The sequence below is a fragment of the Oncorhynchus masou genome, chromosome 14, assembly GCF_036934945.1.
Source record: "Oncorhynchus masou masou isolate Uvic2021 chromosome 14, UVic_Omas_1.1, whole genome shotgun sequence".
NCBI lineage: Eukaryota > Metazoa > Chordata > Actinopteri > Salmoniformes > Salmonidae > Oncorhynchus > Oncorhynchus masou.
Genome location: NC_088225.1, coordinates 23249061 through 23264060, shown reverse-complemented (window position 1 = coordinate 23264060; position 15000 = coordinate 23249061). Strand labels below are relative to the sequence as shown.

Sequence of the window (15000 nt, the reverse complement as noted above, 5' to 3'; positions counted from 1 at the left end):
AAAATGTAATAAGTAAATGTCAAATTGGCTTTGTGTGTACTGACCATATATACACCTTACACACACTAATTAATAAACACGTCCACCAAAAAAGAGAGGGCAAAATCTTTGCTTGCTTTATTGACTTTAAAAAAGCATTTGATTTGATTTGGCACGAAGGGCTATTCTACAAAATTCTACAAAGTGGGCTTGGTGGTAAGGTGTATGACTTAATAAAATGTATGTACACAGAAAACAAGTGTGCAATAAAAATCAAAAACCAAAGAACAGAATTTTTTTCACAATGTCGAGGTGTGAGACAAGGCTGCAGTTTGAGTCCAAATCTTTTCAACATTTATATAAATGAATTAGCAGACATGTTGGACCAATCTCCAGCCCCAGGACTCACACTATTTGACACAGAGGTGAAATACCTGCTATATGCTGATGACTTGGTACTTCTATCACCAACCAAAGAAGGTCTTCAACAGAAAATTAATATTCTGGAGCAATATTGCCATAATTGGGCCCTGGCAGTAAATTTCCAAAAAACTAAAATCATGATTTTGAGAAAAAAACCCAGATGTCAGAAACACAAATATAAATTCACCCTGAACAACACCTTAATTGAACACACAAAAAATTACACCTATCTTGGTCTGACCATATCTGCATCGGGAAACTTTAATATGGCAGTGAATGCACTCAAAGAAAAAGCCCGCAGAGCAATGTATGCAATAAAAATGAAATTATTCAAAATCAACATCCCAATTAGAATTTGGACTAAAATATTTGACAGTGTAATCCTACCAATAGCTCTTTATGGAAGTGAGGTTTGGGGGCCACTCAATAAACTGGACTTTAAAATGTGGGACAAACATCCAATTGAAGCCCTACATGCAGAATTGTGTCGTGAAAATCCTACAAGTCCAGAGAAATGCACCAACTAATGCATGTAGGGCAGAATTGGTGTGTTTTGTAATAATGAAAATACAGAAAAGATCATTAAAATTTTGGCTACATCTGAATTCAAGTCCAAATTCAAGTCTGCAATTTAAATCACTTCAAACCCAAGAGCTGAGCCCAGAAAGAGCCCTCTTAGTCAGCTGGTGTTGGACCTCACCAACCAAGCTGACACCAGCACTGCTTCAAAAGAAAGAATTCCAATAAGCAAAATCATGAACCAATCAAAGGAATCATATTTACAACATTGGAAAAATGAAACAAAATCCCAAAGCCGACTAAATTGCTATCTGACCCTAAACAGAGAATATGAATTGGCTGATTATCTCTACTCTGTCAGAGAGAGAAGCAGAGACAGATCCTTACCAAGTACAGGCTGAGTGACCACCGATTGGCAATAGAAACCGGCAGACATAAAAAGACATGGCTACCCAAAGAGGAGCGTGTATGTGGTCACTGCATAACAGGAGGTAGAGACAGAGATGCACTGTCCTTTACTGTGATAAATATTCCTCACAAAGAGATTCATTATTCACAGAAATTACTAAACATATTCCAAATTTTTACAAATTGAACCCAGAGGAAAACTAAGAATACTCATGGGCGAAGGAGCAATGGTCCTCTTGCAGCCAAATATGTATTTTCCTGCCATAGCCTGAGGGACACTGAATAATAACATCTGCATAGTAAGCAGTAACTTAATTGTTATTGCTATTATTGTTATTACTGTAATTATTATTATTTTTGTATTTAAATGTATTATTATTTACTACACTTTTATATTTTATATTTGCTATCATTTAGAATTTTGTTACAATGTATATTGTATACATTGTTGCTTTGGCAATATTGACACAATGTTTTTCATGCCAATAAAGCAGCTTGAATTTGAATTTGAATTTGAGAGAGAGAGAGGGGGGTTTGTGTAGGTGTGTGTATGTATGTGTGGGGGGGTGAGAGAGGGAGAGAAAAATGTTGTGTGTGTGTTTGTGTGTGTGAGAGAGTGACTAGTGTGTGTGTTCATATGTGCATGCCTGCATGTGTGTAGTAACAGAGAAATAGAGATGGAGTGTTTTCAAAGGCATCTACTAAAGTGTTAGATGTAAACCCGGTCCATCCCAACTGATGTCAGCGCTGTAGCCAAAGTCACATTTCATTCACATCCCCATTGATCAAAACAGACGTATCCTGTTGGGGATAGGATCATGTGTAACCCTAACCCTAAATCTAACCCTAGCTCCTAACCCTAACATTTAATGTCATTCTAACCCTAACACTAAACCCCCTAGAAATAGCATTTGACCTCGTGGGGACTAACAAAACGTCCCCAGTTGGTCAAATATTTGTTTGTTTACTATTCTTGTGGGGCTACTGATCCACACACACACACACACACACACACACACACACACACACACACACACACACACACACACACACACACACACACACACACACACACACACACACACACACACACACACACACACACACACACACACACACACACACACACACAAACACATTTAAATATATATATATATTTCACCCTTTATTTAACCAGGTAAGCCAGTTGAGAACAAGTTCTCATTAACGCATTAACTGCGACCTGACCAAATAAAGCAAAGCAGTGTGATACAAACAACACAGAGTTAGTTACACATGGTAACATACAGACACACACGCACGCACACACACAGACACACGCATACTTGTACACACACACACACACATGCACACAGACACACAGACACATGCACACAGACACAGACACAGACACAGACACAGAGACACACAGACACACAGACACAGAGACACACAGACACACAGAGACACACAGACACACAGACACAGAGACACACAGACACACAGACACTAACACATAAAATAAACAGATGTTTCACTAATCAAGTCTAATTGTATTATTTACATCTCGTTTGCTAATTGATCAGACTCGCCCAATGAAGGAGAGGTTAAATAACGGGACTATCCAACTCAGAGAAGGGAGAGGGGGATCAGGCAGGGGTCAGCGTCTCTGGTGAGAGCAACACCACCATGCACACCCTCTATGATCAGTGGATAGAGAGAGGCGTGAGTGGCTGGATATGGAGGGCAAGAAGGGGGTTTCTCTGTTACCATAGAGATGATAGGACATTGGTCCTAGGATACTGTTACTAGGCAGGAGAGAGCCCCACGCGAGGCATCTGTAGTCAGAGCTGAATGGGTTGAATGGTAGACCATGTCAGAGAGAAGCAATAAAAACAACTCTCACATGTAAATATGTTTTAGAAAATGATGTTTATATTTAATGCGGGTCCACCGTCCATTGTATATTGTTAGCTATAGTAAACCATGGACAAAATTACCATATTTCAACAACTGTGAAAAAAAAAGTCTGGTAGTCTGATTTGCTTTTGTGTGTTTAGCCATTTGGATTTTAAGGTCTTGGTAGTCTTGCCAAGCTGATGACTGACAAGCCAACAGTAAACAGAGTCTAGTCTATAAGTTGAGTCTAGTCTATAACAGTGGTCCACAGTAGACAGGCCTGATGCACTACCTAGGGGTCAGGTTTAACAAGTACAACAGCATAATAAGAAAATTGGCCCACAACGTTGTCCCCCTTCAACATCATTATAGTCTCAGTTGTTGGAGTGCTTTATTCCTTCTCCTCAACACTGATTTAGCTGCTGTTTACGGAGTCCATAGTAGAACAGTCTGTGTCAACAGGACTTGTGTCAGTCTTATCAGCAGTTTCTCTTAGGAAGAGTTGTCCTGAGACTGTGACTGTCCTAATATGGACACCGTATCTTTAGCATTAACATTTGAGTGATGGACAACACATGGAAAAACTCAGGCGTCTTGCAAATATGGCTGATGCGATCACTCTGAACTCGGAACAGGCCTCTGCTCTTGTCTCAAATGTCTTCTCCAACACCAAAGACATTATCATTGAATACTGTTTTATGAAACTTTGAAGGAATCTATCAGCACATGTCCACACAACAAAACTGCCAGCTGGTTGTAGCCTGTAGATGAAGTCAGAGTATCTTCACACAGAAACCTTTACACTGGTGATCTGGCCTTGTCTTTCCATCCCTGTAACACTGGCTCCATCTCCTGGCCAGCTCACAGGTCTCCATCATTATATTCTGAAATGGGTTCAGCCTACTGCTCACACGTCTCATCAGGATGTGTTTCCCAAATGGCCGGTTACTCACAAGAGTGGCTTCGGTTCACTGAGGAGACTTGACCACACACACACACAAACTAGCACACACACAAACACGAACGCACGCACACATACACACATCATCACACACCAACATGGAATAAAGCCCACATAAGTTTGCATGTATTGTGGTCATGACTAAAGGTACGTACGTGTCGCCACGCGAAATCTCCTCACGCTCACTAGCAGTCTCCTCACGCTCACTAGCAGTCTCCTCACGCTCACTAGCAGTCTCCTCACGCTCACTAGCAGTCTTCTCACGCTCACTAGCAGTCTCCTCACACTCACTAGCAGTCTCCTCACTCTCACTAGCAGTCTCCTCACGCTCACTTGCAGTCTCCTCACGCTCACTAGCAGTCTCCTCACGCTCACTAGCTGTCTCTTCACGCTCACTAGCAGTCTCCTCACGCTCACTAGCAGTCTCCTCACGCTCACTAGCAGTCTCCTCACGCTCACTAGCTGTCTCCTCACGCTCACAAGCAGTCTCCTCACGCTCACTAGCAGTCTCCTCACGCTCACTAGCTGTCTCCTCACGCTCACTAGCTGTCTCCTCACGCTCACTAGCAGTCTCCTCACGCTCACTAGCAGTCTCCTCACGCTCACTAGCAGTCTCCTCACGCTCACTAGCTGTCTCCTGATCCTTCCTAACGGTCTCCTCATCCTCATTGCAGTTTCCTCACGCTCAATAGCAGTCTCATAATCCTCCCTAGAAGTCTCCCCATCCTCCCTTGAAGTCTCCTCATCCTCCCTAGAAGTCTCCCCATCCTCCCTTGAAGTCTCCTCATCCTCCCTAGAAGTCTCCCCATCCTCCCTTGAAGTCTCCCCATCCTCCCTTGCAGTCTCCTCATCCTCCTTTGCAGGCTCCTCATCCTCCCTAGCAGACTCCTCACCCTTCCTAGCAATTTCCTCATCCACCGTAGCAGTTTCCTCATCCTCCCCAGCAGTTTCCTCACACTCCCTAGCAGGCTCCTCACACTCCCTAGCAGGCTCCTCACACTCCCTAGCAGGCTCCTCATCGTTCCCTAGCATTCTCCTCATCCTCCCTAGCAGTCTCCTCCTCCTCCCGAGTAGTCCCCTCATCCTCCTAAGCAGTCTCCTCTCGCTCACTAGCAGACTCCTCATCTTCCCTAGAAGTCTCCTCATCCTCCATCGCAGTCTCCTCACGCTACTTAGCAGTCTCCTCATCCTCCCTAGTCGTCTCCTCATCCTCCATAGCAGCCTCCTCATCCTCCCTAGCAGTCTCCTCACGCTCACTAGCAGTCTCTTCACGCTCTCTAGCAGTCTCCTCTCACTCCCTAGCAGTCTCCTCATCCTCCCTAGCGGTCTCCTCATTCTCCATAGCAGTCTCCTCACGCTCCCCAGCAGTTTCCTCATCCTCCCTAGCAGTCTCCTCACACTCCCTAGAAGTCTCTTCAGCCTCCCTAGCAGTCTCCTCATCCTCCCTAGCAGTCTCCTCACGCTCCCTAGCAGTCTCCTCATCCTCCTCAAAGTCTCCTCACGCCTCCCTAGCAGACTCCTCCTCCCTAGCTGTCTCCTTACGCTCCCTAGCAGTCTCTTCATCCTCCCTAGCAGTCTCCTCACACTCCCTAGCAGTCTCCTCATCCTCCCTAGCAGTCTTCTCACACTCCCTAGCAGACTCCTCACTCTCCCTAGCAGACTCCTCACACTCCTAGCAGTGTCCTCATTCTCCCTAGCAGTGTCCTCATCCTCCCTAGCAGTCTCCTCATCCTCCCTAGCAGTCTCCTCATGCTCCCTAGCAGTCTCCTCATCCTCCCTAACAGTCTCCTCATCCTCCCTAGCAGTCTCCTCATGCTCACTAGCAGTCTCTTCATGTTCCCTAGCAGTCTCCTCATCACTCCCTAGCAGGCTCCTCACGCTCCCTAGCAGTCTCCTCATTCTCCCTAGCAGTCTCCTCATCCTCCCTAGCAGTCTCCTCACACTCCCTAGCAGTCTCCTCATTCTCCCTAGCAGTCCCCTCATCCTCCCTAGCAGTCTCCTCATTCTCCCTAGCAGTCTCCTCACACTCCCTAGCAGTCTCTTCATCCTCCCTAGCAGTCTCCTCATCCTCCCTAGCAGTCTCCTCATCCTCCCTAGCAGTCTCCTCATCCTCCCTAGCAGTCTCCTCATCCTCCCTAGCAGTCTCCTCATCCTCCCTAGCAGTCTCCTCATCCTCCCTAGCAGTCTCCTCATCCTCCCTAGCAGTGTCCTCATTCTCCCTAGCAGTCTCCTCACACTCCCTAGCAGTCTCCTCATCCTCCCTAGCAGTCTCCTCACACTCCCTAGCAGTGTCCTCATTCTCCCTAGCAGTCTCCTCACACTCCCTAGCAGTCTCTTCATCCTCCCTATTAGTCTCCTCATGCTCCCTAGCAGTCTCCTCATCCTCCCTAGCAGTCTCCTCATCCTCCCTAGCAGTCTCCTCATCCTCCCTAGCAGTCTCCTCACGCTCCCTAGCAGTCTCCTCATGCTCCCTAGCAGTCTCCTCATCCTCCCTAGCATTCTCCTCATGCTCCCTAGCAGGCTCCTCACGCTCCCTAGCAGTCTCCTCATCCTCCCTAGCAGTCTCCTCACGCTCCCTAGCAGTCTCCTCATGCTCCCTAGCAGTCTCCTCACCCTCCCTAGCAGTCTCCTCACGCTCCCTAGCAGTCTCCTCATCCTCCCTAGCAGTCTCCTCACGCTCCCTAGCAGTCTCCTCATGCTCCCTAGCAGTCTCCTCACGCTCCCTAGCATTCTCCTCACGCTCCCTAGCAGTCTCCTCATCCTCCCTAGCAGTCTCCTCATCCTCCCTAGCAGGCTCCTCACGCTCCCTAGCAGTCTCTTAATCCTAGCTAGCAGTCTCCTCATCCTCCCTAGCAGTCTCCTCATCCTCCCTAGCAGGCTCCTCACGCTCATTAGCAGTCTCCTCATGCTCCCTAGCAGTCTCCTCACGCTCCCTAGCAGGCTCCTCACGCTCATTAGCAGAATCCTCATCCTCCCTAGCAGGCTCCTCACGCTCCCTAGCAGTCTCCTAATCCTCCCTAGCAGTCTCCTCATTCTCCCTAGCAGTCTCCTCACGCTCCCTAGCAGTCTCTTAATCCTCCCTAGCAGTCTCCTCACGCTCCCTAGCAGTCTCCTCATGCTCCCTAGCAGTCTCCTCACGCTCCATTAGCAGAATCCTCATCCTCCCTAGCTGTCTCCCTAGCAGTCTCTTAATCCTCCCTAGCAGTCTCCTCATCCTCCCTAGCAGTCTCTTCATCCCTAACAGGCTCCTCACGCTCATTAGCAGTTTCCTCATCCTCCCTAGCAGTCTCCTCATCTTCCCTAGAAGTCTCTTAATCCTCCCTAGCAGTCTCCTCACACTCCCTAGCAGGCTCCTCACGCTCCCTAGCAGTCTCTTAATCCTCCCTAGCAGTCTCCTCACGCTCCCTAGCAGTCTCTTCATCCTTGCTAGCAGTCTCCTCACGCTCCCTAGCAGTCTCTTAATCCTCCCTAGCAGTCTCCTCACGCTCCCTAGCAGTCTCCTCATGCTCCCTAGCAGTCTCCCCATCCTTAATAGCAGTCTCCTCATGCTCCCTAGTAGTCTCCTCATCATCCCTTACAGTCTCCTCATCCTCCCTAGAAGTCTCCTCATCATCCCTTACAGTCTCCTCACGCTCACTAGCAGCCTCCTCACACTATCCTAGAAATCTCCTCACGCTCCATAGCAGTCTCCTCATGTTCTCTAGCAGTCTCCTCACGCTCCCTAGCAGGCTCCTCATCCTCCCTAGCAGTCTCCCCATCCTTAATAGCAGTCTCCTCATGCTCCCTAGTAGTCTCCTCATCATCCCTAGAAGTCTCCTCATCATCCCTTACAGTCTCCTCACGCTCACTAGCAGCCTCCTCACACTATCCTAGAAATCTCCTCACGCTCCATAGCAGTCTCCTCACGCTCCCTAGCAGTCTCTTCATCCTTGCTAGCAGTCTCCTCACGCTCCCTAGCAAACAAATCCTCAAAGAAGTCTCCTCATCTTCCCTAGAAGTCTCCACATCCTCCCAGCAGGAGGCTGGTCTAGCAGTCTCCTCACGCTCCCTAGCAGTCTCCTCATCCTCCCTAGAAGTCTCCTCACACTATCCTAGAAATCTCCTCACGCTCCATAGCATTCTCCTCATGTTCTCTAGCAGTCTCCTCATGTTCTCTAGCAGTCTCCTCATGCTCCTCCCTAGCAGCCCTCTGTTCCCTAGCATGCTCCTCATCCTCCCTAGCAGTCTCCCCATCCTCACTACAGTCTCCTCATGCTATTAGTAGTCAATCATCATCCCAGAAGTCTCCTCATCATCCCTTACAGTCTCCTCACGACATAGAATTACTAGCAGCCTTTCACCTATCCTAGAAATCTTCACGCTCCATAGCAGTCTTGACTTTCATGTTGGTGATGCAGTCTCCTCATGCTCCCTAGCATCCTACATGTTCCAAGAATGCAGGCTCCTCATCCTCCCTAGCAGTCTCCCCATCCTTAATAGCAGTCTCCTCACGCTCCATAGCAGTCTTCATGTTCCATAGCAGTCTCCTCATGCTCCCTAGCAGTCTCCTCATGCTTCACATGCAGAAAACACCATTCTCCAGCTCCCCCTCCTCATGCTCCAAAACAGTCTTTCATCCTCTGGAAAAGTCACCCCATCCTCCCTAGTAGTTTTCATCATCCCTAGAAGTCTCCTCATCATCCCACAGTCTCCATCCTTTAGCAGGCTATGTCACATATCAGAAAACGCTCCATAGCAGTCTCCTCACCTCCCTATAAGTCTGTCATGCTAGCAGTCTCCTGTCCTAGCAGTCTCCTCATCCTCCCTACAAGTCTTTTTCCCTAAAACTGTTGTTTTTGGGCTAGCAGGCTCCTCACGCTCTCTAGCAGTCTCCTCACGCTCACTAGCAGCCTCCTCACACTATCCTAGAAATCTCCTCACGCTCCATAGCAGTCTCCTCATGTTCTCTAGCAGTCTCCTCATGTTCTCTAGCATTCTCCTCATCCTCCCTAGAAGTCTCCTCATGTTCCCTAGCAGTCTCCTCATGTTCCCTAGCATTCTCCTCATCCTCCCTAGAAGTCTCCTCATGTTCCATAGCAGTCTCCTCATGTTCCCTAGCATTCTCCTCATCCTCCCTAGAAGTCTCCTCATGTTCCATAGCAGTCTCCTCATGTTCCATAGCAGTCTCCTCATGTTCCCTAGCAGTCTCCTCATCCTCCCTATTAGTCTCCTCACGCCTCCCTATCAAACAAAGTCTCAAAGGGCAGCTTTGCAGTAAGTGCACACCAGAGGAGGCTGTCTGTTCATTTGAGCTCAAAAGACTGGAAAAGGAGTCAATGGAACGGTATCAAACATATTGAAACATCATGTTTGACTCAGTTCCATTCATTCCAGGCCTTGAATCAGACATGTCCTCCTATAGCTTAGACATGACATCAGCCTACTCTCTGCACAGATGCTAAACAGAACCAAATGCCATTCTCAGACAGGGACCTCTGACTGTCTATTCATGGAAGACAATCAATTCAGATGCTTTCACATTAGGGGTCTCCACCACAGACATAGAATTACTGGAATGGACTTTCCCACATGTCATTCAACTGCTGTTGTCCCAACATCCTTGACTTTCATTTGGTGATGTTGGTGTTCAGTGAAGATAGACATGACATCAAGAATGGAGGGCTCATTGTGGCTTGGCTATGCTCTTTGGTGGACTTTCTTCACACTTGATGTCTTACCATGAAAACACCATTAGGGGTGCATGATGTGAGATGACCTCTGACAATGCAAAACACTTTGAACCTCTGAAAAGCACTCATAAATCCTATCCATAGTTGTTTTACCTCTGAACAGATATCAGACATGTACCATTGCTCCATCCTTTGAAGGATGTCAAGAATGTCAGAGAAAGGTGAGTTCAATGCCTTTATAAGACTGTCATCTGAGACTGACTGTCCTAATATGGACACCGACAAGTCTTTTAACTAAAACTGTTGTTTTTGGGCAGCAGGCTGTAGAGCTTGGTATTAGCCGACATGACATTGATCCTCACATTAGGGATCTGTTGTCTGTTTGCTGAACACCACAGCCGTCACTATGGTCTCACACTGTGTTGCCTAGCAACGCCGATGGGCTGTCCACCTCTTCCTGCATCCTGATCTGGCAACAGGGAACCTGGAGAGTGAGTTTATACAGATACAATGACATTAAACACAGATAATAAAGGACACCAAGACTAGGCCTCACAATCAAACACAGATAAATACAGGAGACTCAGGACTTGACCTCTCAATAGAATACTGTCTGTTCAGACAAGATACCAGAACCAAGGCATGTCAATAGCCACAAGACACTCATGACATCAGACATGACCTCTGACATGATATCAGACATGACATTAGATATGACATTAGACATGACATCAGACATGACCTCTGACATGATATCAGACATGACATTAGATATGACATCAGACATGACCTCTGACATGATATCAGACATGACATTAGACATGACCTCTGACATGACGTCAGACATGACATTAGATATGACATTAGACATGACATCAGACATGACCTCTGACATGACGTCAGACATGACATTAGATATGACGTCAGACATGACGTCAGACATGACATTAGATATGATGTCAGCCATGACATCAGACATGACCTCTGACATGACATTAGATATGACATTAGACATGACATCAGACATGACCTCTGACATGACGTCAGACATGACATTAGATATGATGTCAGACATGACCTCTGACATGATATCAGACATGACATTAGACATGACCTTGACATGATATCAGACATGACTCTAATTAGACATGACATCAGACATGATATCAGACATGACATCAGATATGACCTCTGACATGACATCAGACATGACATTAGACATGACATCAGACATGACCTCTGACATGATGTCAGACATGACATTAGATATGACATTAGACATGATATCAGACATGACCTCTGACATGACGTCAGACATGACATTAGATATGATGTCAGACATGACATCAGACATGACCTCTGACATGACCTCTGACATGATATCAGACATGACATTAGATATGACATTAGACATGACCTCTGACATGACGTCAGACATGACATTAGATATGATATCAGACATGACATCAGACATGACATCAGAGTAGACATTCACATCACAAGTGATATCCTGTTCATGATAGGACACGATGACAATATCTAATCTTTAGGTTTCAGGACCTTGTAGAGGGCTTGTTAGCGTACTAAATATTTTGTGTGATCATAGCCAGATGAGGGTTGGTGAAGGATGGTCTGCGATGGGGACAGGGAGAAGTTATAGGGTGTTGATTATGCATATATGCTTCAAGCCAGTAAAATCAACCAGAAAGACTATTGCTTTTCTCCTTCTAGTAGCCAAATGCATTATCATCCTAAACCCTCTATTGAACCATGAGGATTGGGGTTATGCCATTACGCAACAGCTGCTGTTGCTGAAAGTACAAGTTGATCAGCCAGTGATCCAAACAGCTGTAGGTAGAGGAGCTCCAAGTTCCCGGAAGAACAAGATGATGCTGATAATACCTTTAAGGAGAGAAGCTTAGAGATTAACACTCAGCGAAAAGATTACACTGCAGTCTTCAGATTACTGTGTGACTGTGTGTGTGAGAGAGTGTGTGTCTGCGTGTAAGAGAGAGAGTGCGTTTTAGTGTGTCTAAGTCCGTGTGTGTGTGAATGCTTGTGTGTGTGTATGTGAGAGTGTGTGTACGTATGTGTCTAAGTCTTTGTGTGTGTGAGAGAGTGTGTGTAAGTGTCCTATGTGTGTCTATGTGTGATTCTGCAGGAGGCTGCTGAGGTATCAGTTTAAGGGGGAAGCTGGGTTGAGTCTCAGGGGTCAGAGTGCAGCAGCTGAAGGCGTCAGGGGTCAGAGTGCAGCTGAAGACGTCAGGGAGTCAGAGTGCAGCTGAAGACGTCAGGGGTCAGAGTGCAGCTGAAGACGTCAGGGGTCAGAGTGCAGCTGAAGACGTCAGGGGTCAGAGTGCAGCTGAAGACGTCAGGGGTCAGAGTGCAGCTGAAGACGTCAGGGGTCAGAGTGCAGCTGAAGACGTCAGGGGTCAGTGTGCAGCTGAAGGGTCAGGGTCAGTGCAGCTGAAGACGTCAGGGGTCAGAGTGCAGCTGAAGACGTCAGGGGTCAGAGTGCTGAAGACGTCAGGGGTCAGAGTGCAGCTGAAGACGTCAGGGGTCAGAGTGCAGCTGAAGACGTCAGGGGTCAGAGTGCAGCTGAAGACGTCAGGGGTCAGAGGAGCTGAAGACGTCAGGGGTCAGAGTCACTGAAGACGTCAGGGGTAGATACTCATTCAGTACGTCAGGGGTCCAGACAGGGGTCAGAGTGCAGCTGTCAGGGGATGGCTGAAGACGCAGGGGTCATGCAGATTTCAGGGGTCAACCTGAAGACCAGGGGTCCCTCCCAGGGGTCTGCAGCTTTATTCAGGCAGCTGAAAGCATTGATCCTGAAGACGTAGGGGCCAGATGTTCAAATATACTCATTTTAATTGTTATTTCATATTTTCTAACTCCTCCCCCTTCCAAGGATAGATGACACATACACTCATGCTTACACACACACACACACACACACACACACACACACACACACACACACACACACACACACACACACACACACACACACACACACACACACACACACACACACACACACACACCACACACACACACACACACACACTCTTTGTTGTAATTTTTTTATTGCACACCTTTATCATTTAGCTAACAGATGTTCACAGCAACAATGCAATAGGAGAAAACAGAACAGAAGCGTATCGCTGCGGCACTGCAGCCTCTTAGGTCTTCCAATATATTTATAGATATTTACAGTGACAATATGAAAATCGCAAGTACAACGCCCAGGGCTGAGTTAACCCTTTAACTTCTGCTGTATGAAGGGAGGAGAAGGCTGAGTTGGTAGAGCAACTCCAGGGTTGTGGGTTCGATTCCCACGGAGGACCAGTACAAAAAAGTATGCAAAAATGTATGCACTCACTACTGTAAGTCACTCTGGATAAGAGCGTCTGCAGAATGACTCAAACGTAAATGTGTAATGTTAACTCTTTAAACTTGGTCTGAGGATCCAGGTCACACAGGCTGTAGTGTGAACTCTATGTAGTTGTAGTCCTGTTCGTATGGCCAGCTGAAACATTCAGTATACCCAACATTCCACAGGCACCAGGTTAGCCATACGTAGCCAGATTCTAGGGGCTATTGGTGGAATATGGAACGCCTGTATAGAGCTCAACGCTTCCTGCAATCAAAGACAGCTTTTCAGATCATAAAATGGACATAACAGTAAATAGTACCAAAACATAATTAGTACCAAAACATAATTAGTACCAAAACATAATTAGTACCAAAACATAATTAGTACCAAAACATAAAGAGAAATGTTTCAAAAAAGAAAAACCTTAGAACATACCCCTTATTTCCACATCCATGTTTAAATGTTATGACACGTCAATAAATCATTTTAATTTGGAAAAGCATTGAACAATACAACAGGAACATTGTGCGTGACTGTGTAGCCTGGATTGTAACAGAAAACTGCATTTGACATTTGTTTGGTGTTGTAATGGTAACTTTAGTTGGTATAAAAGATGAATGGCATGACAACGGGGTAGAGCATCTGCCTTGTATACTGCTATACACTGTAATCACAGTTCCAACCTATCTTTACATCCACATGGATAGAGACTAGACTATTTCTCCCAAATAATCATTTCGCTGTTACTGACGTCAACTTGAGGCTGCGTGAAGTGTGAGCAAAACTGGTGAGAGATTGTTGGTAATAAAATAATCTCACGTGGGGATAAAGCAAAGAGATCATGTATTTTGGGGGAAAAACAGCAAAAATCTCTCATTTGTTACATGATATGCAGATACATGGGGATTTTTACCAAGACCTCGAAGGCCTATTAAATGAATAGTGTCAGATTGATATTCTCTCATGGCAGTATTTACATAGTCCTGTATTATTATTATTTGCAAGAATCCCAAATGGCACCCTAATTCCATATATAGTGCACTACTTTTGACCAGAGCCCTATGGGGTTAGGATGTCATTTGGGAGGTACCCTTTGTATCCACATCCTGTAAGCCAGGACTGCCATGCCAGCTGAGACCAGAACAGACAGGCTCAGTTAACGTGAGATCTAAGCAAAAACAAACATTTCAGCCTTGTCGGTCACACTGTCATCATCTATCACAACTTCCTGTAAAGGCTATTCTCATGTCCTTGAAAAACATGTCCTAGTAAACCACGCAGCATGTTTTCATTCCAGCCATTCCAGCAAAGCATTGATTTAGAAGTTCCTCAGTCAAAAATGCAGAATTTCTGAATAAACGGGGCAGCAATTATCTTAAGTGCCAACCATGAACGAGTGACACATTTTGATGGAAGGCTTTGATGAAAAGAAATGGAAAGATTGAATGATATCTAATATTAATGGAGGAGGGCAGGACACTCAACACTAGTCAACTTCTGGGCTGCTGAGAGGTGCTTCAATAAGAGCCCTTGTTTAAGAGAGCTGCTGCCATCCAGGCTTTGAACACTGAATTTAAGTTGAACTGAAAGCTTTATTGAAAAGGAAACCGGTAGCACTTTCTTTAATGGTGTACTGCTTTGACGGGTATTTAGGTGGTACTTACCAGGAAACTATGTGGCATCACTGAGTTCTAGCTGGGGCTTTCACTATACTTTATGCTTAAAATTCACCACAATTGGGAACTACCTGGATCAAAATGGTGTATATTTAAATGCTTGTTTGAATC

At 46.0% G+C, this 15000-nt stretch overlaps 1 protein-coding gene across 1 annotated transcript in view; it reads right to left on the bottom strand.

The window, feature by feature from the left end:
* Positions 1-13613: 13613 nt before the first annotated feature.
* LOC135553840 (extracellular serine/threonine protein kinase FAM20C-like) overlaps positions 13614-15000 on the bottom strand; it is a gene marked incomplete at its 5' end in the record, with an annotated part of 6313 nt that continues 4926 nt past the window's right edge. The window contains one exon of the mRNA XM_064985770.1: positions 13614-15000. This exon is cut by the window's right edge and continues 1106 nt beyond it.